The sequence below is a fragment of the Staurois parvus genome, unplaced genomic scaffold (genome assembly GCF_062004578.1).
Source record: "Staurois parvus isolate SC_StPar_1 unplaced genomic scaffold, SC_StPar_1.0 ptg000803l, whole genome shotgun sequence".
Lineage (NCBI taxonomy): Eukaryota > Metazoa > Chordata > Amphibia > Anura > Ranidae > Staurois > Staurois parvus.
In genome coordinates, this window is record NW_028318599.1 from 354,118 (window position 1) to 370,682 (window position 16,565).

General features: G+C 50.1%; 1 long non-coding RNA gene across 1 annotated transcript; it reads right to left on the reverse strand.

Moving 5' to 3' along the window:
• Positions 1 to 4,824: 4,824 nt before the first annotated feature.
• Positions 4,825 to 12,328, reverse strand: LOC149444204 (uncharacterized). The gene is made up of 2 exons (XR_016306547.1): positions 12,178 to 12,328; positions 4,825 to 5,740 (listed from the first exon to the last, which is right to left on the reverse strand). It is a non-coding gene; the product is annotated as an uncharacterized LOC149444204 (long non-coding RNA).
• Between the last annotated feature and the right edge of the window lie 4,237 nt (positions 12,329 to 16,565).

A 16,565-nucleotide genomic window follows, 5' to 3' on the forward strand; every position in this document is an offset into this window, starting at 1 on the left:
GGATATAGTAAACGCGGGGTCCGGGGAGACGGGATATAGTGAACGCGGGGTCCGGGGAGACGGGATATAGTGAACGCGGGGTCCGGGGAGAGCGGATATAGTGAACGCGGGGTCCGGGGAGAGCGGATATAGTGAACGCGGGGTACGGGGAGAGCGGATATAGTGAACGCTGGGTACGGGGAGACCGGATATAGTGAACGCTGGGTACGGGGAGACCGGATATAGTGAACGCTGGGTACGGGGAGACCGGATATAGTGAACGCGGGGTACGGGGAGACCGGATATAGTGAACGCAGAGTCCGGGGAGAGCGGATATAGTGAACGCAGAGTCCGGGGAGAGCGGATATAGTGAACGCAGAGTCCGGGGAGAGCGGATATAGTGAACGCAGAGTCCGGGGAGAGCGGATATAGTGAACGCAGAGTCCGGGGAGAGCGGATATAGTGAACGCAGAGTCCGGGGAGAGCGGATATAGTGAACGCAGAGTCCGGGGAGAGCGGATATAGTGAACGCAGAGTCCGGGGAGAGCGGATATAGTGAACGCAGAGTCCGGGGAGAGCGGATATAGTGAACGCAGAGTCCGGGGAGAGCGGATATAGTGAACGCAGAGTCCGGGGAGAGCGGATATAGTGAACGCAGAGTCCGGGGAGAGCGGATATAGTGAACGCAGAGTCCGGGGAGAGCGGATATAGTGAACGCAGGGTCCGGGGAGAGCGGATATAGTGAACGCAGGGTCCGGGGAGAGCGGATATAGTGAACGCAGGGTCCGGGGAGAGCGGATATAGTGAACGCAGGGTCCGGGGAGAGCGGATATAGTGAACGCAGGGTCCGGGGAGAGCGGATATAGTGAACGCAGGGTCCGGGGAGAGCGGATATAGTGAACGCAGGGTCCGGGGAGAGCGGATATAGTGAACGCAGGGTCCGGGGAGACCGGATATAGTGAACGCAGGGTCCGGGCAGAGCGGATATAGTGAACACACGATCTGAGGTTTAGTAACACTTTAAGCGCCAGTCATTGCTTCATTGCAACCAGCCATGGACAGGGTCAGCCCATCATTGATTTGTACAGGCTTCCCATAGATGACCCATCAGAAATCCTGTTCATACCGACTGCAGAAATACGCTGATCTGAGTGGTGTATGGTCATAAACTTCTGCATACATGAGCCCATAAAAAGGGATCGGTTATGCCTGGAGGTCTCTAAACAAACGTCTGAGTGTTTCGGTTATAAAATATATAAACTTGAGAGTTAATAACCAAAACCCAGCAACTCCCCTCCTCCCAATGTATTGATTATTACTGGAGGCAGATTCCCTAATTGGACTGCAGAACAAAGTTTTTCTCTTCGAGATCAACAGAGAAAGCAAATATAACGGACAGTGTTGTCGTACGACACAATTCCTGAGCACCTTATTGCCACAAAGCAGGATTATAGACAGCCCTTTTATTTAACAAACTGATTTCATACATATATCTGCCAAAGCAAAATTAAACACTTTCATCTCTTAAAGCAAACCTGTCACTTGGAGGAGCTAAAGACCTTGAAGTGCCTGCGATGTACATTGTGTGCCCGGGCAGCTGTGTTGCTTTGGCTTTTGGCTTCCTTCCAAAGCCCAGGCTCAGCCACTCACCCCGTGAGGTGTAGCACGTCAGTGGACGTATACAGTACTCCCTGGGCATTCTGGAGCCTCTAATCCGCTCTCTACAGCTTTAAAGGGTAACTCCACTTTCATGAAAAAGAAAATAGCAAATAAAAAATAATATACTATGTACAATTGCTATACAATTCATGTTGTAATTGAACGTTATTAAAAATGACCTTTCCTTTTCAATCTGCAGCCGCTGTCTGTAAAATGCAATATGGCGACCTGGAGGCGGTCTGTACACAGATGGTATATAGATCATTCTCAGAAATGTCATTTCCTGCTTTTGTGATTTCTGCACGAAGATTTAAGAAAATCTAAGTCAGATTTTGGGCATCCCCTGCAACAAAAATATCGGTTTTGGTGAGAGACTCCCAAAAGGGAAATCACATCTAAAAAAGGATGCAGACCCCGACACTTACCCCTCATTAGAACTTTGCAAGTGCAGCAGCTGATAATTATAAAATCACTCTCATTTACATTCATTTTGTACATGGACACAGACAAAACAGCAATTTCTTCAGAATAACAAAAAGTAGGAAACTGCAACAAAGTTTGGTAAAATCCCTGCAATGTACATGGATCACTCAGAGGGGAGTGTTTTTGTTGGGTTTTTCTTTCCACTCAAACAAAAGCGGAGTTGATCTTTAAGGGAACATGCGCACAGCCACTGTAGAGGCGAGTATATGAGGTTTTCCCTTTCAAGGGTTCAAATCGTTTAGGGCACATGGCCAGGGGTGTATTTACCACAAGGCTAACAAGGCATTTGCCTAGGGTGGCATTTTTTCAGGGGGGGCAGCGCTGCCCCTTGGAAGAAGAGACAGAAGGGACACACACGGCATGGGGACCTGGTGGGTTCCGAGAGATGCTGTGGGTTTCATGACGGTGTATGCACAGCCCGATTCTTGTTCCTGGGGATGTCCGGAGCTGTGAAGGGGAGTGTCTCTCTCTCGCCAAGGGGGATGGTGGCTGGTGTATGGGGGGCAGTGGTAGTGGAGGGCAGGGGTGTTCTTGGTCAATGTCAGGCTCTTTCTGTGGGGGGCCAATTTTTGTGATGCCTAGGGCAGCACAAAACCTAAATACACCACTGCACATGGCAGCAAAGCATACATTCGGGGGTACTTCCCTGCCCCGGACTCACAGGTGCAGCATTCAACCCGTTGCCAGCAGCCTGTCCAAATCAACAACAGGCTGTAATACACAGCGTCTGCACACTGGTATAGGCAGATCCAAGCAATACTTGCATAGAGGGACGATTGTGATGCCCTCAGCCTGTCATTTATTTTGACACTGCACCTGTGATTCCTAACCAAAGAATGACACCCAAATGTACAGTGTGTGGCCCTCACACAGCCGTGTGCATGTACCCTAAAAGATTTACTCGCCTGCAAAAGACTCCCCTCCACAGTGGCTGTGTGTATGTAACCCTTCAAGTAGAACTAAATGCAATTTTCTTTTTTTTGTTTTTATAAATTTTGCCATCTGTGTCCCATTGGGGAGATTTCCCTTCGCTTCCTGACCCACAGCCAAAACAAGAAGTGAGAGGAAATCCCTGCAAATTAAGAGAATCCCTTGGGTTCCCCCAGGTCACCAGAACTAGTGTCCCCATTGGAAGATTTCTCCTCTATTACTTGTCTGGGGACAACCCAAAATGTGGGATTTTCTTTTACTTTTGATGATGATGGTAAACAGGACAACTAGGAAGAGTGAATCTCCCCAACGGGATAAAAACTGACAGGGGTTTTAATCCCTCTACACTCTATCCAAAACTAAAAAAGAAAAGTTTTGCCTTTAGTTATACAGGTGTATCGCGGTTTACAGGTGTATCGCGGTTTACGAACGCCTCGGTTGTCGTAATTTTCTGTTTACAAAACGAAAATCCATTCAAAATAATGCCTCGGTTTACGATTTTTTTTGCAATAAGAAGTGTATGTTGGTGTTGATTTTTAAATGCAATTGCCGCCTTTTTTTTTTTCACTATAGTTCACAGAATTAGCTTTCCCCGGAGCTAAAGGAAACTTTGTTTCTTTTAACTCGGGAAAATACACTTCGTATTCCGGAAAAAAAAAAAAAAAAGTATTTTCACCGAGTTAAAAGAAACACTGTTTCCTTTTAGTTTCTTAAAAGAAAAAAAGTTTCCTCTAGCTCTAGGGAAAGCTAATTCTGTGAGCTGTAGTGAAGAAAAAAAAAGCCGGCAATTGCATTTAAAATCAACACTGACATACACTTCGTATTCCGAAAAAAAAAAATGTATGTCGGTGTTGATTTTTAAATGCAATTGCCGGCTTTTTTTTTCTTCACTACAGCTCACAGAATTAGCTTTCCCTAGAGCTAAAGGAAACATTGTTTCTTTTAAGAAACTAAAAGGAAACTGTTTCTTTTAACTCCAGAAATAAACTAGGAAACTTTCTTTCTTTTCGCTGGGGGGAAAGTGACAGCTGATTCTCTGAGCTATAGTGAAAAAAAAAAAAAAAAAAAGAAGTGGTAATTACATTTAAAAACCGACACAAACGACTTTTTTTTTTTACATTTTTCTGACCTCGGGAACGGATTAATTGGTTTTCAATGCATTCCTATGGGAAACCATGTTTCGGTTCACAAATATTTCGCAATGCGAAAAGTCCCGGAGAATGCATTAAATTCGTAAACCGAGGTACGCCTGTACTTTAAAGCGGTTGAAAGCTGATAAGAGGCTCCAGAATGGGCTCTTCAAGTCTAGGAAACACTGCAGGCAACTACTGGAGCCATACCACACCTGTAGGGATCTCTTGCAGCCGTGTGCATGTACCTGAAAAGATTTTACTCCCCTCCAAAAGACGATCACATATACCCAACTAAACAGCGGCATGTTTCTTCTAACTCTTAATTCCAGCTACTTTGGCATTCAACACTTCTGGCAGTGCTGGGGATGCCTGTGCTCCCCCTCCACTGTGCACTGGTTCCTTCCTTTGACCCCCTAGGTCACTACAGGGCTCAGTGGTAACATGGGTAGGAACCAGTGCACAGTGGGGGACATGGGCATTAAAAGTCGCAAACTGAAAACCTTTCCTGAGGCTGCAGCACTGATTAAAAAAAAAAAAAAAAAAATGAGGAAAGTTAGAAACGGGCCACTGCAATACTGAGAATATGCCACCTTGTGCAGCTGGTGAGTAAAGCTGTAGAGACCATCAGGGTCACTAAAAATGTGCTGGCACACCTAGATGTTTATTCGCGTGACGGAGGCACTTTAAGATGTGGAGAATCGGGTTCCAGATTATAAATCCAACAGAAAGCAAAATGTATAAATCACAGTGGAGTTGCCCATTTGCGTTTCTCAGAGCCTAATGTATCACTAAAAGATGATTTAGTTAATCAAAATGACAGGTACACTTTGACAAAACACCTCTGATCATGGTGTCTTTAAAACATGGCGGTAGCCAGTCTTTACATCACCAATGTGCCCCCATAAAAAAAAAGAAGAAAAAAAAATGTGCGTTATGTGAAATAGTGACTAGTAACACTCCGGGTTACGGATGTAAAAATACCCATTCCAGTCTAGAAATTGAGATCTTTGACCTTTGCATTATATACCCTAATGTTCTGCGTTAGCTCCCGCAAAAACCAACAGTCGGTTGTTCTACGGAACTACGGGACAGGAAGTCAGCCGTTTGTTTAAAGTATGGCTCCCCACTACACCACCTTGGCTTTAAGTATCCTCTGTTCTGAAAATCTCCTGAAAATACGTGGAAGTATTTATCCGTGAATGTTGGTAACGCCACTTACACACACGGCCAGTCTATGGAAATTATGTCATTTGGGTCGCGTGGCCTTTTTTGGAGCCAAAAGCATCAGCCTCTTTCTCCTCCCCAAGTTAGTGTGAACATGTACATGCGCATCCGCATACGCCGGTCTGGAGAGATTAAATTGCATCCACACATATAAGTAAAGAAGACAGCTAACAGCTCCAAGCCTTTCAGAGAGAGAAAAAGAGAGAGAGACACAACGATTGCCCTGTACAGTGGACGGGTGCTGATGCCACCCCAGTTAGCGGTCGGGTCTCTGCACGCAGAACACTTTTGCTTTGTGATCTCCAGATGCGGTCACTACGATGGAAGCATCCCTGAAACAAGAAAGACAACGGCTTTAAGTGGACCTGAACTTAAAAAGTCAACAACTGCTATGTTATAGGGAACATTAAAGTGTTACTAAACACAGGACCCTGCATTCACTATATCTGGTCTCCCACCGAAAGTGACAACTCATCGGTAGTTAGAGCAGTCATGTAACTTCCATCAGTGTGCAGCAGAGCACTGGTTAAAGCTTGTAGGAGTTTTCATCCCTGCATTTACTATGTCCGCTCTCTCTCCACCGGACCCCGCGTTCGCTATGTCCGCTCTCTCTCCACCGGACCCCGCGTTCGCTATGTCCGCTCTCTCTCCACCGGACCCCGCGTTCGCTATGTCCGCTCTCTCTCCACCGGACCCCGCGTTCGCTATGTCCGCTCTCTCTCCACCGGACCCCGCGTTCGCTATGTCCGCTCTCTCTCCACCGGACCCCGCGTTCGCTATGTCCGCTCTCTCTCCACCGGACCCCGCGTTCGCTATGTCCGCTCTCTCTCCACCGGACCCCGCGTTCGCTATGTCCGCTCTCTCTCCACCGGACCCCGCGTTCGCTATGTCCGCTCTCTCTCCACCGGACCCCGCGTTCGCTATGTCCGCTCTCTCTCCACCGGACCCCGCGTTCGCTATGTCCGCTCTCTCTCCACCGGACCCCGCGTTCGCTATGTCCGCTCTCTCTCCACCGGACCCCGCGTTCGCTATGTCCGCTCTCTCTCCACCGGACCCCGCGTTCGCTATGTCCGCTCTCTCTCCACCGGACCCCGCGTTCGCTATGTCCGCTCTCTCTCCACCGGACCCCGCGTTCGCTATGTCCGCTCTCTCTCCACCGGACCCCCGCGTTCGCTATGTCCGCTCTCTCTCCACCGGACCCCCGCGTTCGCTATGTCCGCTCTCTCTCCACCGGACCCCCGCGTTCGCTATGTCCGCTCTCTCTCCACCGGACCCCCGCGTTCGCTATGTCCGCTCTCTCTCCACCGGACCCCCGCGTTCGCTATGTCCGCTCTCTCTCCACCGGACCCCCGCGTTCGCTATGTCCGCTCTCTCTCCACCGGACCCCCGCGTTCGCTATGTCCGCTCTCTCTCCACCGGACCCCCGCGTTCGCTATGTCCGCTCTCTCTCCACCGGACCCCGCGTTCGCTATGTCCGCTCTCTCTCCACCGGACCCCGCGTTCGCTATGTCCGCTCTCTCTCCACCGGACCCCGCGTTCGCTATGTCCGCTCTCTCTCCACCGGACCCCGCGTTCGCTATGTCCGCTCTCTCTCCACCGGACCCCGCGTTCGCTATGTCCGCTCTCTCTCCACCGGACCCCGCGTTCGCTATGTCCGCTCTCTCTCCACCGGACCCCCGCGTTCGCTATGTCCGCTCTCTCTCCACCGGACCCCCGCGTTCGCTATGTCCGCTCTCTCTCCACCGGACCCCGCGTTCGCTATGTCCGCTCTCTCTCCACCGGACCCCGCGTTCGCTATGTCCGCTCTCTCTCCACCGGACCCCGCGTTCGCTATGTCCGCTCTCTCTCCACCGGACCCCGCGTTCGCTATGTCCGCTCTCTCTCCACCGGACCCCGCGTTCGCTATGTCCGCTCTCTCTCCACCGGACCCCGCGTTCGCTATGTCCGCTCTCTCTCCACCGGACCCCGCGTTCGCTATGTCCGCTCTCTCTCCACCGGACCCCGCGTTCGCTATGTCCGCTCTCTCTCCACCGGACCCCGCGTTCGCTATGTCCGCTCTCTCTCCACCGGACCCCGCGTTCGCTATGTCCGCTCTCTCTCCACCGGACCCCGCGTTCGCTATGTCCGCTCTCTCTCCACCGGACCCCGCGTTCGCTATATCCGGTCTCCTCGGACCCCGCGTTCGCTATATCCGGTCTCCTCGGACCCCGCGTTCGCTATATCCGGTCTCCTCGGACCCCGCGTTCGCTATATCCGGTCTCCTCGGACCCCGCGTTCGCTATATCCGGTCTCCTCGGACCCCGCGTTCGCTATATCCGGTCTCCTCGGACCCCGCGTTCGCTATATCCGGTCTCCTCGGACCCCGCGTTCGCTATATCCGGTCTCCTCGGACCCCGCGTTCGCTATATCCGGTCTCCTCGGACCCCGCGTTCGCTATATCCGGTCTCCTCGGACCCCGCGTTCGCTATATCCGGTCTCCTCGGACCCCGCGTTCGCTATATCCGGTCTCCTCGGACCCCGCGTTCGCTATATCCGGTCTCCTCGGACCCCGCGTTCGCTATATCCGGTCTCCTCGGACCCCGCGTTCGCTATATCCGGTCTCCTCGGACCCCGCGTTCGCTATATCCGGTCTCCTCGGACCCCGCGTTCGCTATATCCGGTCTCCTCGGACCCCGCGTTCGCTATATCCGGTCTCCTCGGACCCCGCGTTCGCTATATCCGGTCTCCTCGGACCCCGCGTTCGCTATATCCGGTCTCCTCGGACCCCGCGTTCGCTATATCCGGTCTCCTCGGACCCCGCGTTCGCTATATCCGGTCTCCTCGGACCCCGCGTTCGCTATATCCGGTCTCCTCGGACCCCGCGTTCGCTATATCCGGTCTCCTCGGACCCCGCGTTTGCTATATCCGGTCTCCTCGGACCCCGCGTTCGCTATATCCGGTCTCCTCGGACCCCGCGTTCGCTATATCCGGTCTCCTCGGACCCCGCGTTCGCTATATCCGCTCTCCCCGGACCCTGAATTCACTATATCCGCTCTCCCCGGACCCTGCATTCACTATATCTGCTCTCCCACAGTACACAGAACATGGAAATGCAATTATTTTAGTAAATATAAACTGATTAAATACCTTTTCCCATCAGCAGTATATAGCAGTCTTGTGACTTCTATCAGTGTCCAGCAGAGCACTGGTTAAAGCTTGTAGGAGGAGTTTATTTCTGCTCTAGGAGGATGCAGTATCCCTGGCCTCTATCTGGACAGTGCCGATTGGCTCTGTGCTGATCACATGCACTCTCCCAAGATTAATAAAAAAAAACTCTAGCAATGCACACAAAACTGTCAGGGACCATCGCGACGCATGGGTCTGCACATGCGTAGGTGTCTGTCAAGACATGCAGGCATCAGGGCACTAGGACCCAGGCGCACCCGTCGCCTATGACGGTGCTGGGCAGGCACTAGGACCTAGGCTGCACCTGTCAGGTGCAGGGCAGGCTACTTAAATCAGCCCTGCACAGACACAAGTTGCCGTATGGTCTGATCTGGTTACTGTGTTCCCGTTGTTTGAGATTCGTTGCTGACCTGCCTGGACCTGATCTCTGCCGACTTCTCCTGTTCTGACCCCTGGCTAAGTTTGACCTCTCTTTTGGATATCCCTACCTGATCTGAACTACTGGTACCGACCCCGGCGAGTGACCTATTCTTCTGCCTGCTGCCTTGTACTACGCTAACCCCTCTGTTACCGACCTGGCCCGTTTGACCACGCTATTGCTCAGCCATCCATCCGACCCGCACGGATTAGCTGCTACTCTCCAGACCTGTCTGCCTCTTCACGTCAGGCTCTCTACCTGTCATTACCTCTGGTGATTCCTCTACCTCAGGTGGGTATACTCAGGGGCCACGACCTGGTCACTGTCCGCTCCAAGTCCATCCCCACCATCAGGGGCTCTGGTGAACAAGCGGACTGGGGCTTAGACTCCGCGCCCTGGGGAATCCTGTCCTGGGGACTGCTAGAGTACACCAGGTGGTCCATAACAGAAACTGAGCATGTGCACAGTGTCTCCACATAATTTGTCTTATCAGGAGAAAAGAGGGGCACTGTAAGCAGGGGAAGATCAGAGTAGACAGGATCAAACATCATTTTTACACAATGCGGACGATTAACCACTTAGGTTCCACAGTGAGTATAATCAATCATGCTTTACTGCATATACAGACTGATATTACGGTTGTGGGTTTAGTAACACTGTAAGAATGGACATGTGCTCTTGAATGCAGACTGTTCATGTCCACCACTGTGAATCAATCCATGGATAGTGTCTGCTGCAGTATGTGCCACAGAAATGCGCTGACCTGGGTGGGTTATTGTTCTAATCGGTCACATACATAAGCCCTTATCTAAGGCCAGATGTTGAAAAAAATGTTGAAGGCCTGTTTACTACATATTAATGCTCTGCTGTAATGCAGTGCCGTTCATCCTAAATGGCACCCAATGTACCTGGCCAGCATACATGTGTTGCAGCACTGTGTATGTAAATTCTGCTTAAAGAAGAATTTCAGGCAAAACTTTTTTTTTATCATTTTGGATAGAGTAATGGAGGGTTATAACCCCTTTCAGTTTTTTATTTGCCATTTGTGTCCCATTGAGATTTACCCTCACTTCCTGTCCCAAAGCCAAAACAGGAAGTGAGAGGAAATACCTGCATATTAAAAAGGATAAGTTTACCTTTGGGAACATGTTAAATGTCCCACCCGTTTTTAGGGTGGAACATGGAACACATTCCCAATTCTGCAGCCGCTGCCCAATCCCCCCCGTGACAGCAATACAGGGAGTAGTTCCGCCCATACAGCCGCCTCATTCACAGTTCAGTGAATGAACTACAAGTTCCAACAGCTTTAGCGGCTTCTCAATGAAAGGAAGTTAACCAGTTCTTCCTGTCAGTATATCTGCTTGCCCATACAGGATATATGGGTAAGTAGATATACTGACAGGTCTGCAGGAGACCTGCATGGCACCAAAACACACAAAAAAAACCCCAAACCTACATATTCATCTATCAAAACATAATAAAGAACGCTGGCAACTCTGTGTACTCTTGCTATTGAACTTTACTGGCTACATATAGAATGGCAGGTTGTACAGAATGCTAATGAATTTCTGCTTTATGAATACTCATAGCATAGTTGCTGCCATAATTTGCCATGGATTGTTTGGATTGGAACATCCCAGCCTGAGCCTCGGTCTTTAGAGCTGAATGATGGACTGAGCAGCTGAGTTGGGGTATGATCTGTACATGCTTACCTAGGTAGATGCAGCATTGGTCCAATGCTGTATCTGTCCCCCACAGGCTCTAAGACTGAAAACTGAGCAATCAAAGACTGCTGATCGCTTGGTTCTCGGTCTTTAGTGAGCAGAGAGGAGTGACTGTCAGTCTCCGACTCTATGCTCTTCCAGCACTCACTGGAGCGTTGGGCTGTGGAAGGGTTGAGAGCGGCTGGCTTAGGCTCTCAGTGGCACACTGAGAGGCTGAGCCAGCTGCCAGTCAGGCATCTGGGTGGATCCCAACATCGCATAATTCTGAACCAGCTGAGTGACATCAAAGTCCTACTTCTCCTTTAATAGACCAGGGATTCCCAGAGCACTATGGGTTAGCGTAAGAGACAGCACACCAGAAATTATTCTTTGAGGCACGTTGGCTCTTGCTGAAACCACAGATAGAAGCATCCAACAAGGGAAGAGTCACTTACACAAGTGTAAGTTGTGGACTGAGTAGACAGGAGTGACTGTCAGTCTCGGACTCTCTGCTCTTCCAGCACTCACTGGAGTGTTGGGCTGTGGAAGGGTTGGGAGTGGCTGGCTTAGGCTCTCAGTGGCACACTGAAAAGCTGAGCCAGCTGCCAGTCAGGCATCTGGGTGGATCCCAACATCCCATAATTCTGGACCAGCTGAGTGACATCAAAGCTTTGGTCCTACTTATCCTTTAATAGACAAGGGATTCCCAGAGCACTATGGGCTAGCTTAAGAGACAGCACCCCAGAAATTATTCTTTGAGGCACGTTGGCTCTTGCTGAAACCACAGATAGAAGCATCCAACAAGGGAAGAGTCACTTACACAAGTGTAAGTTGTGGACTGAGTAGACAGGAAAAAAAAGGTTTGAAAAAAAAAAAAAAAAATTCCCAAATGGCACTTGGCAAGGGTCAGGTCTGCCTGCCAAACATTCCCATAAAATACAGTATACAGATCCCACTCGGTAGTATCCAAATGTAATGAAGATTGACTACATATTCAGTACGGCATGAATACATTTGACTAAGGCCCGAGCGCTGAAACACATTAGTCTGTTCATGCCGTACTGACCATGTACCCAATCAGGGGCGGACTGACCATTTGGAAACTCGGGCACTGTCCGAGGGCCCAGGGTCAGTAGGGGGCCCCATGAGATGCCCCTAGTACCTTTTTCATAGGCTTTTTTGAGTTTGGGCAAGGACACAGGGGCCCCATAATACCCTATTGCCCGGGGGCCCCATGAGTTGTCAGTCCGCCCCTGTACCCAATACACTTCATTACATTTGGATGATACAGAGTTTCCGGCTGGATCTTACTGGATACTATATGCTATGCGAGTGTGGAGTCACTGTAGGCCTGGAGACCTTTTTTCCAGGTACGATATGGGTCCCGATCTGAGCGATCCTTTCTGGCTTCTGTGGCTGTTCAAACTATGATTTTGCGATCAGTGAAAGAACTTGAGAATTAAATCGTGGGAGAAATACTCACTTGTTAAGAGCAAAGTCAAGAATTTCCTCCGTGTGCCCGCAGTATTCGCTGATCATTTTTCCTGAGCGGGAATCCCAGAGTCTGACGGCCCCGTCCAGGCTGCATGTGTACACCACCGGAGAGTTGTCTTCCCAGAGGAGCTGTACAATACCGGACTGGAGACAACACACAGGACAGAGGTCACCGATTATAGTCATCCTTCATGTAGACGCACACACACGATATGGATAAAAGTAGACACTTGGCCATCAAACCTAGTTAGTTGGACAACCCATTCCAAAACCACAGACCATTCCAAAGGTTTACAGCACAGAATTCAGACTCCGGGAAGGAAGCATTCTGGTCTGGCTCAGCTGCAGTGCTAAATGCTGTCATTCTAGAACAGGGGGCTAGCTTACAGGAAGGCAAAACAAGGACCTCAGCAGTGCCCTGAACCTCTACACTGTCAAAACAGCAGGATTGGGAGAGGACATGGACCAAACTTTACAGCCAAAGCTTCAGTGGAAAATAATAAAGCAGAGCTTCACTCTTAACCACTTGCCTACCGGAAACTTACACCCCCTTCCTGCCCAGGACAATTTTTAGCTTTCAGCGCTGTCGTATTTTGAATGACAATTGTGCGGTCATGCAACATTGTACACATATGAAATTTTTATCATTTTTTCACGCAAATAGAGCGTTCTTTTGGTGGTATTTAATCGCCGCTGGAGGTTTTATTTTTTGAGCTATAAACAAAAAAAAAAAAAAAAAAAAAGGAGCAGTTTTTCTCCTTCACTGATGTGCGTTGATGAGGCAGCACTGGTGGGCAAGGATAGGCAGCACTGGTGGGCACTGATGAGGTGGCATGGATAGGCAGCACTAATGGGCATGGATAGGCAGCACTAATGGGCATGGATAGGCAGCATTGATGAGCACTGATGAGGTGGCATGGATAGGAGGCACTGATGGGCACTTATCAGGGCACTGCAGAGGAAAGGAAAGGAGAAGGAAAGGAGAAGGAGAAGAGGCAAGGAAAGGAGAAGGAGAAGAGGCAAGGAAAGGAGAAGGAGAAGGAGAAGAAGAGGAAAGGAGAAGGAGAAGAGGAGGAAAGGAGAAGGAGAGGAGGAGGAAAGGAGAAGGAAAAGAGGAAAGGAAAGGAGAAGGAGAAGAGGGAAAGGAAAGGAAAAGAGAAGGGGAAGGGGGAAAGGAAAAGAGAAGGGGAAGGGGGAAAGGAAAAGAGAAGGGGAAGGGGGAAAGGAAAGGAGAAGGGGAAGGGGGAAAGGAGAAGGGGAAGGGGGAAAGGAGAAGGGGGAAAGGAAAGAAGGGGAAAGGAGAAGGGGAAAGGAGAAGGGGAAAGGAGAAGGGGAAAGGAGAAGGGGAAAGGAGAAGGGGAAAGGAGAAGGGGAAAGGAGAAGGGGAAAGGAGAAGGGGAAAGGAGAAGGGGAAAGGAGAAGGGGAAAGGAGAAAGGAGAAGGGGAAAGGAGAAAGGAGAAGGGGAAAGGAGAAGGAGAAGGGGAAAGGAGAAGGAGAAGAGGAGGAAAGGAGAAGGAGAAGAGGAGGAAAGGAGAAGGAGAGGAGGAGGAAAGGAGAAGGAAAAGAGGAAAGGAAAGGAGAAGGAGAAGAGGGAAAGGAAAGGAAAAGAGAAGGGGAAGGGGGAAAGGAAAAGAGAAGGGGAAGGGGGAAAGGAAAAGAGAAGGGGAAGGGGGAAAGGAAAGGAGAAGGGGAAGGGGGAAAGGAGAAGGGGAAGGGGGAAAGGAGAAGGGGGAAAGGAAAGAAGGGGAAAGGAGAAGGGGAAAGGAGAAGGGGAAAGGAGAAGGGGAAAGGAGAAGGGGAAAGGAGAAGGGGAAAGGAGAAGGGGAAAGGAGAAGGGGAAAGGAGAAGGGGAAAGGAGAAAGGAGAAGGGGAAAGGAGAAAGGAGAAGGGGAAAGGAGAAAGGAGAAGGGGAAAGGAGAAGGAGAAGGGGAAAGGAGAAGGAGAAGGGGAAAGGAGAAGGAGAAGGGGAAAGGAGAAGGAGAAGGGGAAAGGAGAAGGGGAAAGGAGAAGGGGAAAGGAGAAGGGGAAAGGAGAAGGGGAAAGGAGAAGGGGAAAGGAGAAGGGGAAAGGAGAAGGGGAAAGGAGAAGGGGAAAGGAGAAGGGGAAAGGAGAAGGGGAAAGGAGAAGGGGAAAGGAGAAGGGGAAAGGAGAAGGAGAAAGGAGAAGGAGAAAGGAGAAGGGGAAAGGAGAAGGGGAAAGGAGAAGGGGAAAGGAGAAGGGGAAAAGGAGAAGGGGAAAAGGAGAAGGGGAAAAGGAGAAGGGGAAAAGGAGAAGGGGAAAAGGAGAAAGGAGAAGGGGAAAGGAGAAAGGAGAAGGGGAAAAGGAGAAAGGAGAAGGGGAAAGGAGAAGGGGAAAGGAGAAAGGAGAAGGGGAAAGGAGAAAGGAGAAGGGGAAAAGAGAAGGGGGAGGAAAGGAGAAGGGGAAAGGAGAAGGGGAAAGGAGAAGGGGAAAGGAGAAGGGGAAAGGAGAAAGAGGAAAGGGAAAGAGGAGAAGAAGGAGAAAGGAGAAGGGGAAAGGAGAAGGAGAAGGGGAAAGGAGAAGGAGAAGGGGAAAGGAGAAGGAGAAGGGGAAAGGAGAAGGAGAAGGGGAAAGGAGAAGGAGAAGGGGAAAGGAGAAGGAGAAGGGGAAAGGAGAAGGGGAAAGGAGAAGGGGAAAGGAGAAGGGGAAAGGAGAAGGGGAAAGGAGAAGGGGAAAGGAGAAGGGGAAAGGAGAAGGGGAAAGGAGAAGGGGAAAGGAGAAGGGGAAAGGAGAAGGGGAAAGGAGAAGGGGAAAGGAGAAGGAGAAAGGAGAAGGAGAAAGGAGAAGGGGAAAGGAGAAGGGGAAAGGAGAAGGGGAAAAGGAGAAGGGGAAAAGGAGAAGGGGAAAAGGAGAAGGGGAAAAGGAGAAGGGGAAAAGGAGAAGGGGAAAAGGAGAAAGGAGAAGGGGAAAGGAGAAAGGAGAAGGGGAAAAGGAGAAAGGAGAAGGGGAAAGGAGAAAGGAGAAGGGGAAAGGAGAAAGGAGAAGGGGAAAGGAGAAAGGAGAAGGGGAAAGGAGAAAGGAGAAGGGGAAAGGAGAAGGGGAAAGGAGAAGGGGAAAGGAGAAGAGAAAGGAGAAGGGGAAGGGGGAAAGGAAAGGAGAAGGGGAAGGGGGAAAGGAGGAGAAGGGGAAGGGGGAAAGGAAAGGAGAAGGGGAAGGGGGAAAGGAGAAGGGGGAAAGGAGAAGGGGGAAAGGAGAAGGGGGAAAGGAAAGGAGAAGGGGAAAGGAGAAGGGGAAAGGAGAAGGGGAAAGGAGAAGGGGAAAGGAGAAGGAGAAGGGGAAAGGAGAAGGGGAAAGGAGAAGGGGAAAGGAGAAGGGGAAAGGAGAAGGGGAAAGGAGAAGGGGAAAGGAGAAGGGGAAAGGAGAAGGGGAAAGGAGAAGGAGAAGGGGAAAGGAGAAGGAGAAGGGGAAAGGAGAAGGAGAAGGGGAAAGGAGAAGGGGAAAGGAAAGGAGAAGGGGAAAGGAAAGGAGAAGGGGAAAGGAAAGGAGAAGGGGAAAGGAAAGGAGAAGGGGAAAGGAAAGGAGAAGGGGAAAGGAAAGGAGAAGGGGAAAGGAGAAGGGGAAAGGAAAGGAGAAGGGGAAAGGAAGGAGAAAGGAAAGGAGAAGGGGAAAGGAAAGGAAGAGGAAAGGAAGGGAAAAGGAAGGAGAAAGGAAAGGAGAAGGAGAAAGGAAAGGAGAAGGGGAAAGGAAGAGAAGGGGAAAGGAAAGGAAGGGGAAAGGAAAGGAAGGGGAAAGGAAAGGAAGGGGAAAGGAAAGGAAGGGGAAAGGAAAGGAAGGGGAAAGGAAAGGAAGGGGAAAGGAAAGGAAGGGGAAAGGAAAGGAAGGGGAAAGGAAAGGAAGGGGAAAGGACCCACCCCCTTCACACAGGAACAGAGCCTGAGGAACGAGGCAGCAGGCCTCCCATCACCATTTTTTTTTCTTACTGGTGTCAGGTAAACTTCTCATAAGGGATTCATGCCAACAGCCAAGGAATGAGGCAGCAGGCAGAAATGACTCCATTCACACTGGTATGACTCCAAAGTTGCGTGGCTTTGGAGTGCAACAATGATGCAACTGACAACTTTGATGGGAATGTAAAACATTCAGGTATGACTTTCATGCAACTTTTGAGGGTTGACATTGAAGTCTATGGCCCCCAAGTTGCATGAAATTCGGCCAAAGTAGTGCATGAACTACTATGAAGTCGCTGCAACTTTAAGTCAATCATATATGAATGAAAACTTGGGGTATGACTTATCACGTGACTTTGATGTCCAAAGTCACAGTCCAAGTTGCACAAGCATGAATGGGGTCTTAGTGCTCTTAATCAAGACAAGTACACATTATAGAAGGATATGCTTTGTTCATATTTCATGTTTGAG